This window comes from Spermophilus citellus (genome assembly GCF_964194105.1).
Source record: "Spermophilus citellus genome assembly, chromosome: 12".
NCBI classification, from domain to species: Eukaryota; Metazoa; Chordata; class Mammalia; order Rodentia; family Sciuridae; genus Spermophilus; species Spermophilus citellus.
Window position 1 is genome coordinate 30,811,125 of NC_138198.1, and position 14,501 is coordinate 30,825,625.

Below are 14,501 nucleotides of genomic sequence, written 5' to 3' on the forward strand. Positions count from 1 at the left end.
ATTTAAAAAATTGATAATTTGCATACCAAAAAATATTTCCACTTCGAGTGTACTGCTTTGTTAAGTTTTGTGCAGTTGTACGTACATTGTATCTCATAACTGGTCTTTCTTTAGAACACCATCTATTTGGGGATTAATGCTATTCCCCTAAAAGTTCTCTTGTGCCCATTTTCAGTCCAGGAAACCATTGGTTTGTTTGTTTATTAGGGAGGGTACTGAGGTTTGAACTCAGGGACACTTACCACTGAGCCACATTACCAGCCCTATTTTGTATTTTATTTGGAGACAGGATCCCACTGAGTTACTTAGTATCTTGATGTTGCTGAGGCTGGCTTTGAACTTGTGATCCTCCTGCCTCAGCCTCCTGAGCCTCTGGAATTACAGGCATGCACCACTGCACCCAGCTGGTATATTTTTTGGTCTCTATACTTTTACATTTTCTAGAAATTTCAAATAAATGTAATTGTACAATGTTGTCTTCATATCTAACTTCATTTAATCACCTTTTCTGAGACTCACATATATTGTTATATATTTGTAATTAATTCCTTTTTATTATTGTATTCCATTATATAGAATTCATTCTTCAGTTTTCCAGTTGTTAAACATTTTTTATTGTTTCTAGTTTGGGGTTCTTGTGAACAATTATGAACATTCACATACAAGGCTTTGTGTGGACGTCTCCAAGAGAGATGAAAATGTACAAAGAGTGAAATTATTGGATTGTATAGTAACCTTCCAAGCTGTTTTCCAAAATGGCATGCCATTGTATTTTCCCACCAGCAGTGGATGTGAGAGTTCGAGTTTGTGCCAGTCCTTGTTAACAATTACTGTTAACATCCAGTAATTGTACTGGATGCGTGGGATATTTTATTGTTCTTATTTCAGTTTTCCTAATGACTACTGAAATCAATATTTTGTGTGTATTTTTCCCATTGTGTATCTCCTATAGTATGTTAGTCAGATTTCCATCTCTGTGACAGAACACCTTAGGTGTTCATATTTGAGTTCACAGTTGCATAATCCTGAATCACATACCTAACCTGATGGTAATAATAATGATATCAATAGTGACAGTCTTTATGTGATAAAGCCAGAATTTGAAACCTGGTCTATCTGAGGATGCTAAACCCTGAGTTCTTTCAACTGTTTCACCATGCATTCTAACAGTAACCTGTTGCTTTGTGGAAAGGAGGGGATCTTCTCAGCCCCCCCCCCCCCCATGGAAATGGTCATGGTAGTTAAGAGAAAAGGTCAATATATCTCCTCTACACTGCTAGGAAGGTTCCTATCTTTCCTTCCATCCTTCTACCAATCCTGGCAGTCTGTTCCTCCTCTCTTTTCCTTGAAGGAAGCACCCTAAAGGGGTGATAAGAAAACAACCAGGGCTGGTAGAAGAGTACTTGGATGTTTATTTATTATAGAGCTTTTATTACCTGTCTTGTTACTTTAAATGACTACTATTTTAAGTAACGTATAAACTTATAAAACAGTTTGTAATTCTGTTTGTTTATTAATTCTTCTTGTTTAAAACTTATGCTGAAATACAATGTGGATGTTTGGAAATATCTTTGTCTACTATACACCTTTCTTTAGCATAGGTGCATTGACACTTTTGCCATATGTTATGTTAGCATGTTAACTTTCTGAATAGAACAGAAGAAGCAGTAACAGTTTAAAAGCATTGTTCCTACTAATATCACAAGTTTAAGCTTACAGTTATTACATGTGTTATGTCCTTGGGCAAATTAATTATTGGTGTGGAATTATAATTGTCTTACATAGGCCAACATAATGAATATATTTACTCCAGTACTGCTAGAAAGAATTGATGTCTTCTATTACATAACAGTGTGTTATGTACTACTTATGGACTGCCATTCGAACAGAATCTAGTTGTTTTTACTTACTGTGGTAATTTCTTGTTTGCATCTAGATTTCTTTTATTTTTTTTAACGAATTATCTCATAGCCTAATTGCATTTTATTGAATATGATTTCAAGACTGGTCAGGTCCTGCTAAAAATTAGAATTTCTTTTTATTAATTTCTCCTCTTTATACCTCTTAGATTATGAAACCAAAAAAATTATAATTTGGATATCAAATAAACTTTTAACATATTAGGTTCTGTTTACTTTGCTAAAGAATAAAGCACTCTAAAAAGTCATTAACACTGCTTTAAGTTTGATAAAGAATCCAAAGCATAAATTATTACCTATTGATGTCCTTTAAAGGAAAAGAAACTCAGTTGCAAAAACATTCCTTGAAGCTAAATCTAGTAGTATTAATTTATTTTAAAGCCACATTTTCAGTACCACCACTAGTAGTAATCAGGTTTTTTTCTTTTTTATATCCATAAAATATACAAAAGCAGTAAACATTAATATAGATAAAATATTAGCAATATTTCTTGTCTTCATATTCTCACTGTGCATCTTAGAAATTAAATTCTTTGGTGTGGTGCAAGGATCAGAGAGAAAGCTGTAGGCTCACTCACAGGTCAGCTTTTGTTCTCAGAAGCACTCTCTGAAGAAATGTGCAGTTGCCTTCATTATTGAAGATGTTCAGTTCTTTCTTTTCTTATGTGCCCTTTTTCTTGCAAATTATTATGGTTGTCATATATAATCATTTTTACTCCCATGAAGATACTTCTTGATATACCAAATTATTCCTTTTTGTATTTCCTTTAAACAGTTACCATATAGATTTTTATTTTAGTAATTCCAGACCTTTCTGTTTCATATAGGTAAACTGTACATCTTGGCAAATTAAGATCATTATGTGAATTTTATTTATTTACCCCATAAACATTTGCTGCCTGTTTCCATGTGTTAGGTACTGGACTGGTCCTAAGCATGGCAGTGTGGAAATGGGTAGTTGAAGCTGCCTCTTGCTTTTACTTAGCTTTCACTCTGGTGATGAAGGCTAATGATTAGACAAGCAGTTTTAATAAAGTATGATGATGGCAAACAAAAACCTGTAGAAACCTCACAATTCACAATGAAATGTTACTCTATACTTTTTCTAACTATTTTGTACAAATAGAAGTAATGCACAAGACTACCTTTTGATTTACCGTCCAATTTAATGGAGAACTCTTACTAATGAATATTGCTTGAGTTACTTCTGGCAGTTAACAAATATTACTTGTGTATTTGTTATAAAATTCACATCTATTCTAAGGAGTCCAACAGGATCCTGCAGATTTTATTCATGTATTTTTTTGTTTATATTGCAGATTTCTCTTGGATTTGGCTACAGTTTTATAGATCTTCTGCACTGTGTACAGGCACAGGTGAGTTAAAGTTTGAATCCTTTATGTTGGAATATGTTTATTTTTAAGCAAAATTAAATGTTTTTAATTGACTTAAAAATTAATAGGAAAATAAAATGAATACGAATAAAAACAAAATGTACATTTTTCTACATTTTTCTTTTATGATGAACGTTCTTTATGAATGTGTTGGAAATGATATTTAAAGGTAAGCTGGCCATATCTGTTTATTAGTGGTTATTATATATTTTCTGAAAGAGTTTATACCTATTGGATGAGTCGATTATAATTTAAATTTTAATTTTCTATCCTGGAAAAATGTTTGTATGTATTTATTTTTTCACAATGCCTTTATTTATTTTTTATTTTTGTGTGATGCTGAGAATCAAACCTAGTGCCTCACACATGCTATATAAGCACTCTACCACTGAGATACAACCCTAGCCCTATATTTATTTTTATTTATAAAATATTTGAGTAGTAGTGTTTTTCACTTCTTACCAAAGTAGTATAAATGAATAGAAATGTTAATATAAATTTTGGCTATAAAACATAGAGTCAGAATTTTTTGTACAATCAATCAGAAATATCTCCTTAGTCACTCCTTATCACACAATCTAGATTTATTTTTATCATAATATTTATTCATACTTGACACATTCATCATTACTTATTTCTTTACTTATAGCTTGGACTCCTAGAATATAAGCACTACAAACATTTGGACCATTTCCTCTTGTTCAAAGCAGCTTCCCTAAGTCCTTAGGACAGTTCCTGATTTATAGTAAAGATAGAATGAATGTCTGTTAAAATAATTATGTGGTAATAAATATCAAGAATTTATTTATATTCAGAGTCTTTGAAATCTGCATCTGTAAATACAAATTAGAAATAGCTCCTTGTGTTTGTTTCTAGTTCGGAAATTAGCTTACACAGTATATTTAAGACTCTGAAATTTTATGAAAAATTAGCTGTGTTAGATATTTTATTTATTCAAATATGCTTAATCAGGGAAGAATTAAAGGCTAACTCTTCCAGTTTTACATTTATTTTGTTACTATCATGAGAAAGTTACATAGTCAAGGAAAGGAAAACCCCGAAGGTGTGACAATTTCACACCATCTTAATCGGTTGGCTATGTTTTGTGTATCTATATAGAACAAAGTAGATTTGAAAGGTATCTACTCAAGCATTCCAAGATATTAGTTGCTGTTTCTAATTTTCTTGTCTCTAGTTTTCTGATCTCTCTAATCTTGTTTAGGCATTTACCTCTCCTTCTACTTCCATGATTTTTCATTTATAAAAAGAACTAAGTATGACCTTAACAGTTTTTTTCAATGTAAAATTTTAAAAATGTATAACCATTTCATTTTTTAATTCACATCTCTTTTACAAGTACACTTGGTAGATATTCTACTGTTGATACTAATAACAACAACTATTATTTATTGCTCTCTTACTGTGTGCCAGGCATTATGTAAATGCTTTTCAGTTATCTTCAGAATAGCAGATAAGGAAATTGAAGCTATGAGAGGTTAAGTGACTTTTCCAAGGTCACATCAAGTAAGTGGCTGTTTGCGACTCCAAAGACCTTGATTTTAACTACTGAGCTTCATTTCCTGCCTAAATATAGCCCTGATTACAGGTGTATTTGTGGCAGTAAGTGTAATATATAAAAATTATATTCACATTGAAAACTTTGAAATCAATTTAGAAATCAAACATTATTTTATTTATACTCCATTAGCAGGTCTTAACTTTTAACCTTTATTTCAAACTGTGAAACATGGTAACATTTTCAATATCTACCTCAAAAATATAAAGTTCCACTCAGGAACTTTTTTAGACTCACCTTTTAGGGTCAGTAGTATGGGGTTTACATTCCTTTTTTCATTGTAATCATGCTATATTTTGAACCATCATTCTTTCTCTTTTGTAATATTAGAAATTTTAGGTTACAGGTGGTATCTGTGGTTCACTGGATGAATCATCTTCACTGCAAAGAATAGATTGTTGGAAAATAATGACTATAGAACCTGTATCTTAAAAATTATGATAATTTATACCTCTGGGGAAATATTTTTCAATTATTTAAGAAAAGAAGTGGTATAGTCTTGAGATTAGAGCAGACTTGGTTCGAATAGAACTTTAGCTTCTCTGATTTAGTTCATTTTCCAGACTGAGTAGGACACATTTTATAAAAATATTGTGGGTCTTAAATGTGTATGGTGTTTTGGATAAAATGTTCTTGAGGGCAACTTTGTTGAATACACCTTCAGAATTTTATTCAGAAGCATGATTAATTATATTTTTGCAGACTTTCCAAAGGAGTTGTATCTGTGAGCATAAATGCAAATTCCAGAGTTGAATATATGGAAAAGGGAATTCTGTAGTTTGAATTAAAAAGGCAAAATTCATTTAACAAACAAAACTATGCTTTTTAATCTATAGCTAGGTCAATATTTCCATTCCAGCTTCACATTTTAAGCATTCTTAAAGGCAGCCAATAAAATTTACTTGGCATTGATAATCAAAACAGGAATAAGAGTTAGATAAATCTGCCTGACAATATAGCCTTGAAATGTAATTTTCCCTTCACTATGGAAAGTTGAGCTCACTGTGAATTTATATGGATTTTAGATTTATTTATAAGTTTATTTTCTTTATACTGGAAGATTTGAGGTAGAAGGATAGGGTAAAGGTGGGCAGGTGAAGAATTATTCACACATACTTAGGTATAACCCAGTTCTTCAGTACTAACATGGAGAGAAGTTCTCTATGATATGGTAAAGCATAATATATTTCACAGGGTGCTAATACACTCAGTTGTTACATACTAAATGCAGAGTACTAAAACTTAAATTAAGCACATCAAAGCATAAAAGAAAATCTGTACATATTGGATATGACATTGTTGAAAGTACATTTCAAATGAGTATTTGTTGACTTTTGAATCCTTTCTTCAAAGGTATAAGAAGAGGTATACCTGCTTTTAACTGAGAGATGGACAGCTTGATTTGAACTATAGCTATCAGGCTTTGAACACTATCTACTGAAAATCAACACTAATTTAAATTAAATGTAGAATATTTAAATATGTGTTATATATGTGTGTGTATGTGTGTGTGCATATATATACATACACACGTATTTGTTTGTTTACACACACACACATTTGCTTTAGGCAAAATCTGCCCATGTTGGATTGTATCACTACTTTTGTGGTATTTCCTTCAGATGACAACATGTTAGGCATGACGATCTACAGGATAGGTTTTTTGACAACTGACAAAAAGCCCCAATCATTTCACTATTCAGAATATAATCCCAGTCCAGTCTTACAGGGTAGACATCTCTGCATTTAATATGTAGAATGGATTGCTGAACTCACTGTTAGGTGGAAATTACTTTCTGATGGATGTTATTGACACAAAGCTATCAATCGAAAACCATTTGACAGTTCAGTTTTTAAAGCAGTTTTGCCATGTTCCTCTGCTTTTCTTTCTTCTTCTTTTTCCCCCCAACACCTACAGTAGTATGAACAATTTGGCTTAGTTTCCCTGTTAAACTAAGTTCATTCAACACCATAATCCTCCTTACTGTCTTTCCATTCCTTTTCCCTTTGGCCATTCCTCGATTAGCTATCCCTCCTTCCTTCCAGTCCTCTTTTCAGAGACGCCCATTATTTTATTCTTGTAGCCTAAGTGCTGTGGGAACCATAAAGAAGAATTACCAAAAATTATTAGACAGGAATATCAGTATTAAGTTTGTATGTTTATTTCCTTATTTCCTTGTTAATGTTTCTGTGTTGAATTTGGGTTTTCTGATTGCGTGCATGTGTGAGTGTGTGTGTGTGTGTGTGTGTGTGTAAGAGAAAGAGACAGAGAAAGACATGCTGCCGATTTAGTGCTAATAAGCATGCACTCTACCGCTGCATGTTCAATTTTTTATTTGTTTTGTGGTTTCAGAACTATCCATCAAATCCTATTCATAGCCTTATTCCAGCCATATGAGTAAAGGATATAGCAATAACAACAACAGAATTCAGTCTGTAATAAGTAAGTGTGTGTTTATGTAGTACACAGTGCTTTCAGAATGTGCCCTTGGGAAGGCCCATACTTCTTAAGGTAGGTGTGTTATGCTTAGTGAGATTGAGCCATCACAAAATCTAGGCGGTCTTCATTTAGAATGACTTTGGTATTATCATATGGACAGACAAGCAAAAACGGAATTAGTATGCATATATCCATTGTTGAAAAATACACTAGAAACATGGGAAACCCTGATTTTTTCTAGTTAATTTAAATTCTGGAATAACAAATTTTATAGTCAGTAATATAAAAACTCATTTTTTAAATAAAATGCATAAGGTTGTCATTTTTGGAGTGTAAGAGAATAGTCACTTTTGATCTACTTTAAAAAGTGAGAGCAGCTTTTTTTATATTGGTATTTTGAAAGTATGACTTGTGTTGGCATAGCTGGTATTTGAAAGCAATCAACAAGGAAAGTATAAACACTTTATATCTTATGGATCTTTTGAGTTACCATGTCTCTGAGGGTACAGCCTTTGTGTCTATCTCCTCTGAGTAATTTAGGGTGGGCCCTAATTCTCAGTTGTGCTTTAATGCACTAGAGAACAAGAGCATTTATGCTTGAGAATGCAAGAATAGTTTGCAAATTGTTGATAAAAGGTGTATTCAGACTTGTGTATTCTATTTATCAAGATGGTAGAATGTGTTTGTAGCTTTGGGAGAAGGTCTGTGATGAGTAGAATTTCACATAAATGTTACCCCAGTAACTTTCAAAACACTTGGCATTTGGTTTGGGTCAGTTAGTAGGCCTTTTAGCTATGCTGTTCACTTCCCCTTGGAAGGAAAGTGACAGATATATGTTATTCTAGGCAGGTGCAGAATTTGAGTCAGCAGACCTTGGCAGAATCCCCATAAAGGTAAAATGGCAAATAAAATAAGGCTGCTACCTTATTTTTGAAGATCAAATCTGTATATGTCATTCCCAAATGTTTACAACATTTAGATATAAGGAATAAATTAAGAATTAAACATTTATTTATAAAATTAAGTCGATTTTTTTGTTTTTGCTGTGATTCTTTTGGGCATCAAGATATAGGTATTTCCATTGTGACTTTTGTTGCTAGCTTGAGATTTGGTATAACTGAAGAAGACCAGCAAAGTTAACAGTAAGTTTTACAAATTGTGATTTTAACTTAATTTCCTGTAGCAAGTTGTCTAAGCATCATCTGCTGTTTCATGAATGATTCATGGGTGTCTGCAATCAATGGAAATGGATTTTTTGGCCTCATCACAACTACATCTCTGCCCCCCCCCCCGCCAAAAAAAAAAAAAGGCAAGGAATGAATAAAAGAGGTATATAGCATTGACTAAGTGTATGCTATAACTAAGCGGGGAGTCAGTCACATACTGCAAATGTATGTAGAACAATTTTGTTTCCCATCCAAGTACTAACCAGGACCGACCCTGCTTATCTTCCGAGATCAGACGAGATAAGGCGTGTTCAGGGTCAGGGTGGTATGGCCGTATACTGTAGAAAAATTTTGGAGGACTTTTTAACTACCTGTTTCCATGTAGGTTTGCTTTTGTGGTGCCATAGTTACAGAATTGTTTGCTTTCCCTGGTTTTTTTAGAAAAGCAGAGCTAATGAATTTGAGGACTGTCTTTGCTTTAAACCAACAGTTTGGGCCTTTTTGGTGTCATTATATAAATTTCATAAGCAAAAGTTATACTTAAAGTTCGTAGTTTTTAACCTAAAGGACTGATAATTTGTTACCTATAAGCATCATACATTCCTCAGGGCCTGGGATGAGGCAGAACATCATGGCAGAAGTATGTGGTCGTGGAAAGCTGCTGAGAACATGGCATTAGAAAGCAGAAAGGAGGGGCTGGGGATGTGGCTCAAGCGGTAGCACGCTCGCCTGGCATGCGTGCGGCCCGGGTTCGATCCTCAGCACCACATACCAACAAAGATGTTGTGTCCACCGAGAACTAAAAAATAAATATTAAAAATTCTCTCTCTCTTCTCTCTCTCTCTTTAAAAAAAAGAAAACAGAAAGGAAGCTCTGCTAAATAAGGACAAAATATGTACCCCAAAGGCACAGCCCCAGGGACCCACCTTCTTCAACCACATTCTACCTGCCTATAGTTACCCCTCAGTTAATCCCTACCAGGAATTAATTCACTGATTGGGTTAAGACTCTCATAACCCAATCGTTACACCTCTAAATTTTCTTTCATTGTCTCACACATGAGTTTTTGGGGACATGTCACATCTAAACCATAACAATGTAAGTTGCAAATTCATTTTAACATATTCTAGATGCAAAGCATTATTACTAAACCATAATGTGTATGTATTATGTCAAAAATTATGTCTTAATTTTCTTCCTTGATTGATTGATACTGGTAATTGAACTGAGGGGTGCTCTACCACTGAGCTACATTTCCAGATCTTTTTATTATTTATTTGGACACAGGACCTTAGGGCCTTGAAAAGTTTCTGAGATGGGCCTTGAGCATGTGAATCTCCTGCCTCCTCCTGAATCTGTGCCTGGCTTCCTCCTTATTTTTAAAGAAAGAAAAATAAAATCCCTTACCCTCTTAGGTGACAGTGGCTTATCACCAGAGCTGTTCAATTGCCGAGCCAAACGTTGGCTACAGTGCAGACCATAGTCCTCATAGATGCTCTGCCCAGAGTGGTTGTCTGCAGGACCCTGTCAGGAATAGGACCTCCACATCAAGAGCCACCCTTACTTTTTGGTCCTTTGCATTTTAGGGGTAGCAAATACCAGTAAATCTGGTATCTTTGGTTTATTTTTGTACTTCAGTTTCCTTGAATTAAGTCTTTATTTTGGTTTAAGTCTTGTTGATTAAGGATCCTTTTTCCCACTAAAATTCAAGGACTGATTATGAAAATAACATACCTGATCATTTTTTTATATATTGCATCAAGGTTTCATGAGGTAGTTAAAATGTTCACAAATGTTTTGAAGCAGAGATAAATATAGGTTAACGAGAAAAGCAGAGAAAGAAAAAAAGACAAACATTTACTATTACTTTTGGCAAGGTGCCATCCTTTGCTTTAAACTGGATAAATTCCTAGTGTTAGAGAGTGAAGTATGTTCATATTGTGTCTAAATTTTCTTTGAAGTTGAAACTGAACCCCTTTATTTTGAAGACTTTGCCATTTATATACTGGTCTATAGTGAATATGATATAGCAACATAGAACTTTGTCTTATAACTTTTCTGCTTGTAGTTGAATCCTGATACAATTATAAAGTCATGTTGTGCGTTCTTCTATGTTAGTTAAGTGGGAAAAGGGATTCTGATTTCTGAAAAGGAAAGTTTTGATTGGATGATCCCATCAGATATTGCAAAATGATCTTTAGCAGAACAACATGCTGCCAAGAAAGAAATCAGGGATGTGAAGGAAACTAAGTGGAAACAAATTACTTGCTTAAAATGATTTTCCCTATATAGAGCAACTCATCATTTAATGATTTTTTCATTATTTACAGAACATTGTTATACATTATAGCTATCCATAATACATATAAAACTAACTCCTTGGTATTCTTTAAAATAACATTACTGTGTTACCAAAGATTAATAATGATGATGAAACCACAAATGGGTAGAAAGTAGGACACAAATACAACATTAACATGCTTAAGTCATCTTATAAAAGGTACAATGTACTTAACTTTGACTAAAATTGGTAGGCTAATCAACAATGTAGTTTTAGTTTGGAAACCTGAATAGAAAGCAAGTATTATCAGTCCTCTTATTATATTGTTAGTACAACAGTGTGATTGCATTATTTCAATCAGAACACAAATGGAATAGAAAATTCTTAGCATTGAAAGATCTCTTATAGTTGCTAGCATGCATATTGTGCTTATCTCTAACCAGGTAGTAGTCTCAGCCCTTTTCATATTAATTCAGATAATCCCCTAAAGATGCCCACTTTGAAGTTGAGGAAACGAACTGAGATGTTAAGTCACCCATCCAATGATGCACATCTAATTTAGTTAGCTAGTTAGAGAATGAATGGGGATTCAAATGTAGTCCATCATTTGTAGTTTGGCTTTTGAAACTTTCTCTTAAACAACAAACAAACAAACAACAACAAAAAACCCAGACTAACAAAGTTTACCCCAAAGGACAACTAATTTCCAAACAAAGTGTGTGTGTGTGTGTGTGTGTGTGTGTGTGTATTTTTCCGGTTGTAGTTGGACACAATACCTTTATTTTATTTATTTATTTTTATGTGGCACTGAGGATCGAACCCAGAGCTTTGCGCATGCTAGGAGAGTGCTCTACTGCTGAGCCACAACCCCAGCCCTCAAAATAAAGTTTTAAGTTGACTTTCTAAGTGTAGGTAAGAATATGACAAAATTTATCATTGTGTATGCTCTTCCTTCTCCTCTAGTTCATAAGCCCATGTCATTGTGGCTGCTAGCAAGTAAGAAAGTCTATGAACCCAATACGTTGCAGTTTAGAACAGAAATTATAATCTGCCATTAATTAATAAAGGGTAATGCAGGTCACAGAACTATTAAGTTATTCCTTGGCTTCAAATGAAGCCACCCAAATAATGCATTCAGTGGAATTTATGCTTAGCTTTTCTATTAACACAGTAATTTTGTTTTGAAAGATGGAAAAGGAAGCTATTCCACTTTCTTTTTCACATTCCTTTCTTTAAAAATAACATTAAATTTTACACAATTACAAAAAAATTCACAGATGAATGTTCTGGATTCCTATAATCAGAAACCTAAATAGGACCTTTTCACACAATGAGAAGAGAATTAATTCAAGAGCAAATTTCAGTATTTATTTAGAAAATATTACATTCTAAGAGTGACCAGAGAACCCTTTCAATTACTTCACTTTAGAAAAATTTAATGTATCTTCAACTGTTTTTATTGCATTTTGATTATATTACAGATAATCATGTCTTAACGGACATAGGTTTTACATTTTTATAAAACGTAAAAAAAAAAAATAATCAGGCTACCCTCAACTGGGTGTGGTGACACATACCTCTAATCCTAGTGATTTGGAAGGCTGAGTCAGGAGGACCTCAAGTATGAGGCCAGTCTCAGCATGTTGGTGAGACCCTCAGCAACCTATCAAGAACTTGTTTCAAAATTATAAAGTAAATAAAATTATAAAGTAAATAAAATAATACAGACTAGGGATATAGCTCAATGTTAAAGGGCTCCTGGATTCAAATCCCCAGTATAAATAAATAAATAAGGCCACCTTTCCTTTGAGGTTTCCTCAATTTTAGTTTTTATTTCTTGATATACATGAGAAATTACTGCTGTTATATGGAATAAATGCAAATTTATTCTGGTTGCTTATGACTTTTGTGTTATAATTAATAGTATTTGTCACGAATGCAAAAAGGTTTGTTTAATGTAGGTCCAACACTCTAACTTGTTGGCACAGGAAACAACTTCTTTAACAAGACTCCTAAAGTGCAAGAAATAAAAAAAAATCAATAAGTATGATGGCATCAAATTAGAAAGCTTCTCTATAGCAAAGAAAACAATTAAAAACATGAATAGAGTGCCTGTAGAATGGGAGACGATTTTTGCCACCTGCTCCTCAGGTAGGGCATTAATATCCACAATATACAAAGAACTCAAAAAACTTAACACTAAAACCCCCAAATAACCCAATTAATAAATGGGCAAAAGAACTAAACAAACACTTCTCAAAAAAGGAAACATAAATGGTCAATGAATACATGAAAAAAATGTTCAATATCTCTAGCAATTAGGGAATGTAAATCAAAACTACAATGAGATTTCATCTCACTTCAGTCAAAATGGCAATTATCAAGAACATAAATAATAAATGTGGGAAAAAAGATACATTCATATATTGTTGGTGGGACTGCAAATTAGTGCAACCATTCTGGAAGGTAGTATAGAGATTGCTCAAAAACTTAAGAATGGAACCACCATTTGACCCAGTTATTCCACTCCTCCCTCTCTCTCTCTCTCTCTCTCTCTCTCTCTCTCTCTCTCTATATATATATATATATATATATATATATACATATATATACACACATACACATACACGTACATATATACACACACACACTCTCACACACAAAGGATTTAAAATCAGCGCACTCCAGTGATGCAGCTACATCAATGTTTATAGCAACTCAATTCACAATAGCCAAGCTGTGGAACCAACCTAGGTGCTTTTCAACAGATGATAAAGAAAAGAGGTATGTGTACATGGAGTATTACTCAGTGATTAAAAAAAAAAGAAATTATGTCATTTATCAGTAAATAGAAGGAACTGGAGACAATTTTGCTAAGTGAAATAAGCTGTCCCCAGAAGCCAAGGTGGAATGTTTTCTCTCATATGTAAAAGCTAATCCAAAATAAGGGCAGGGTTTCATCAAAAGGGGGGGAAGATCAGTAGAGTGAAAAAAGAGATTGAGGGAGAGGAAGAAGAGACAGGAAAAGGGAAGTACAGTGGAATAAATCTGACCAAACTTTCATGTGTACATACATGAGTATAGCATAGTGAATTCCAATGACAAATATAGTCACAAGATACTAATTAAAAACAAAACTATAAAGAAATTGCCAAAAGATGAGTAGAGGGAGGGAGCTAGGGGTAGGAGGCAAGTGCTGAGAACTGAATTAGAGCAAATTATGTTCCATGCTTTTGTGATTATGTCGAAATGTATCCTAGATTCCTCTGAAAACTTGGAATGGAACCACTATTATGACTCATCATCCTACTCCTCAGTATATACCCAAAGGACTTAAAGTCATCATACTACAGTGATGCAGCCCCATCAATATTTATAGCAGCTCAATTTGCAATAGCTAAGCTATGGAACCAACCTAGGTGCCCTTAAATAGATGAATGGATAAGGAAAATGTGGTGTATATACACAGTGGAATATTACTTGCCCATAAAAAACAATGATTTTATGACTTTTGCTGGTAAATGAATGAATCTGAAGACTATCATGCTAAGTGAAATAAGCCAATCCCCCAAAACCAAAGACCAGATGTTCTATCTGATATGCAGATGCTAACACACAATAAAGGGGAATAGAGAGGGAAGAATAGAAGTTCATTGAATTAGACCAAGGGGAATGAGGAAAGGGAGGAGAGGTGGGAATAGGAAGACAGTGGAATGAATTGGACA

The 14,501-nt window shown here is 33.7% G+C and overlaps 1 protein-coding gene across 1 annotated transcript in view; it reads left to right on the plus strand.

Annotated features, from left to right (window-relative positions):
* Positions 1-3,234: 3,234 nt before the first annotated feature.
* LOC308631405 (voltage-dependent T-type calcium channel subunit alpha-1I-like) overlaps positions 3,235-14,501 on the plus strand; it is a gene marked incomplete at its 3' end in the record, with an annotated part of 180,846 nt that continues 169,579 nt past the window's right edge. The window contains 1 exon segment of the mRNA XM_081262609.1: positions 3,235-3,295.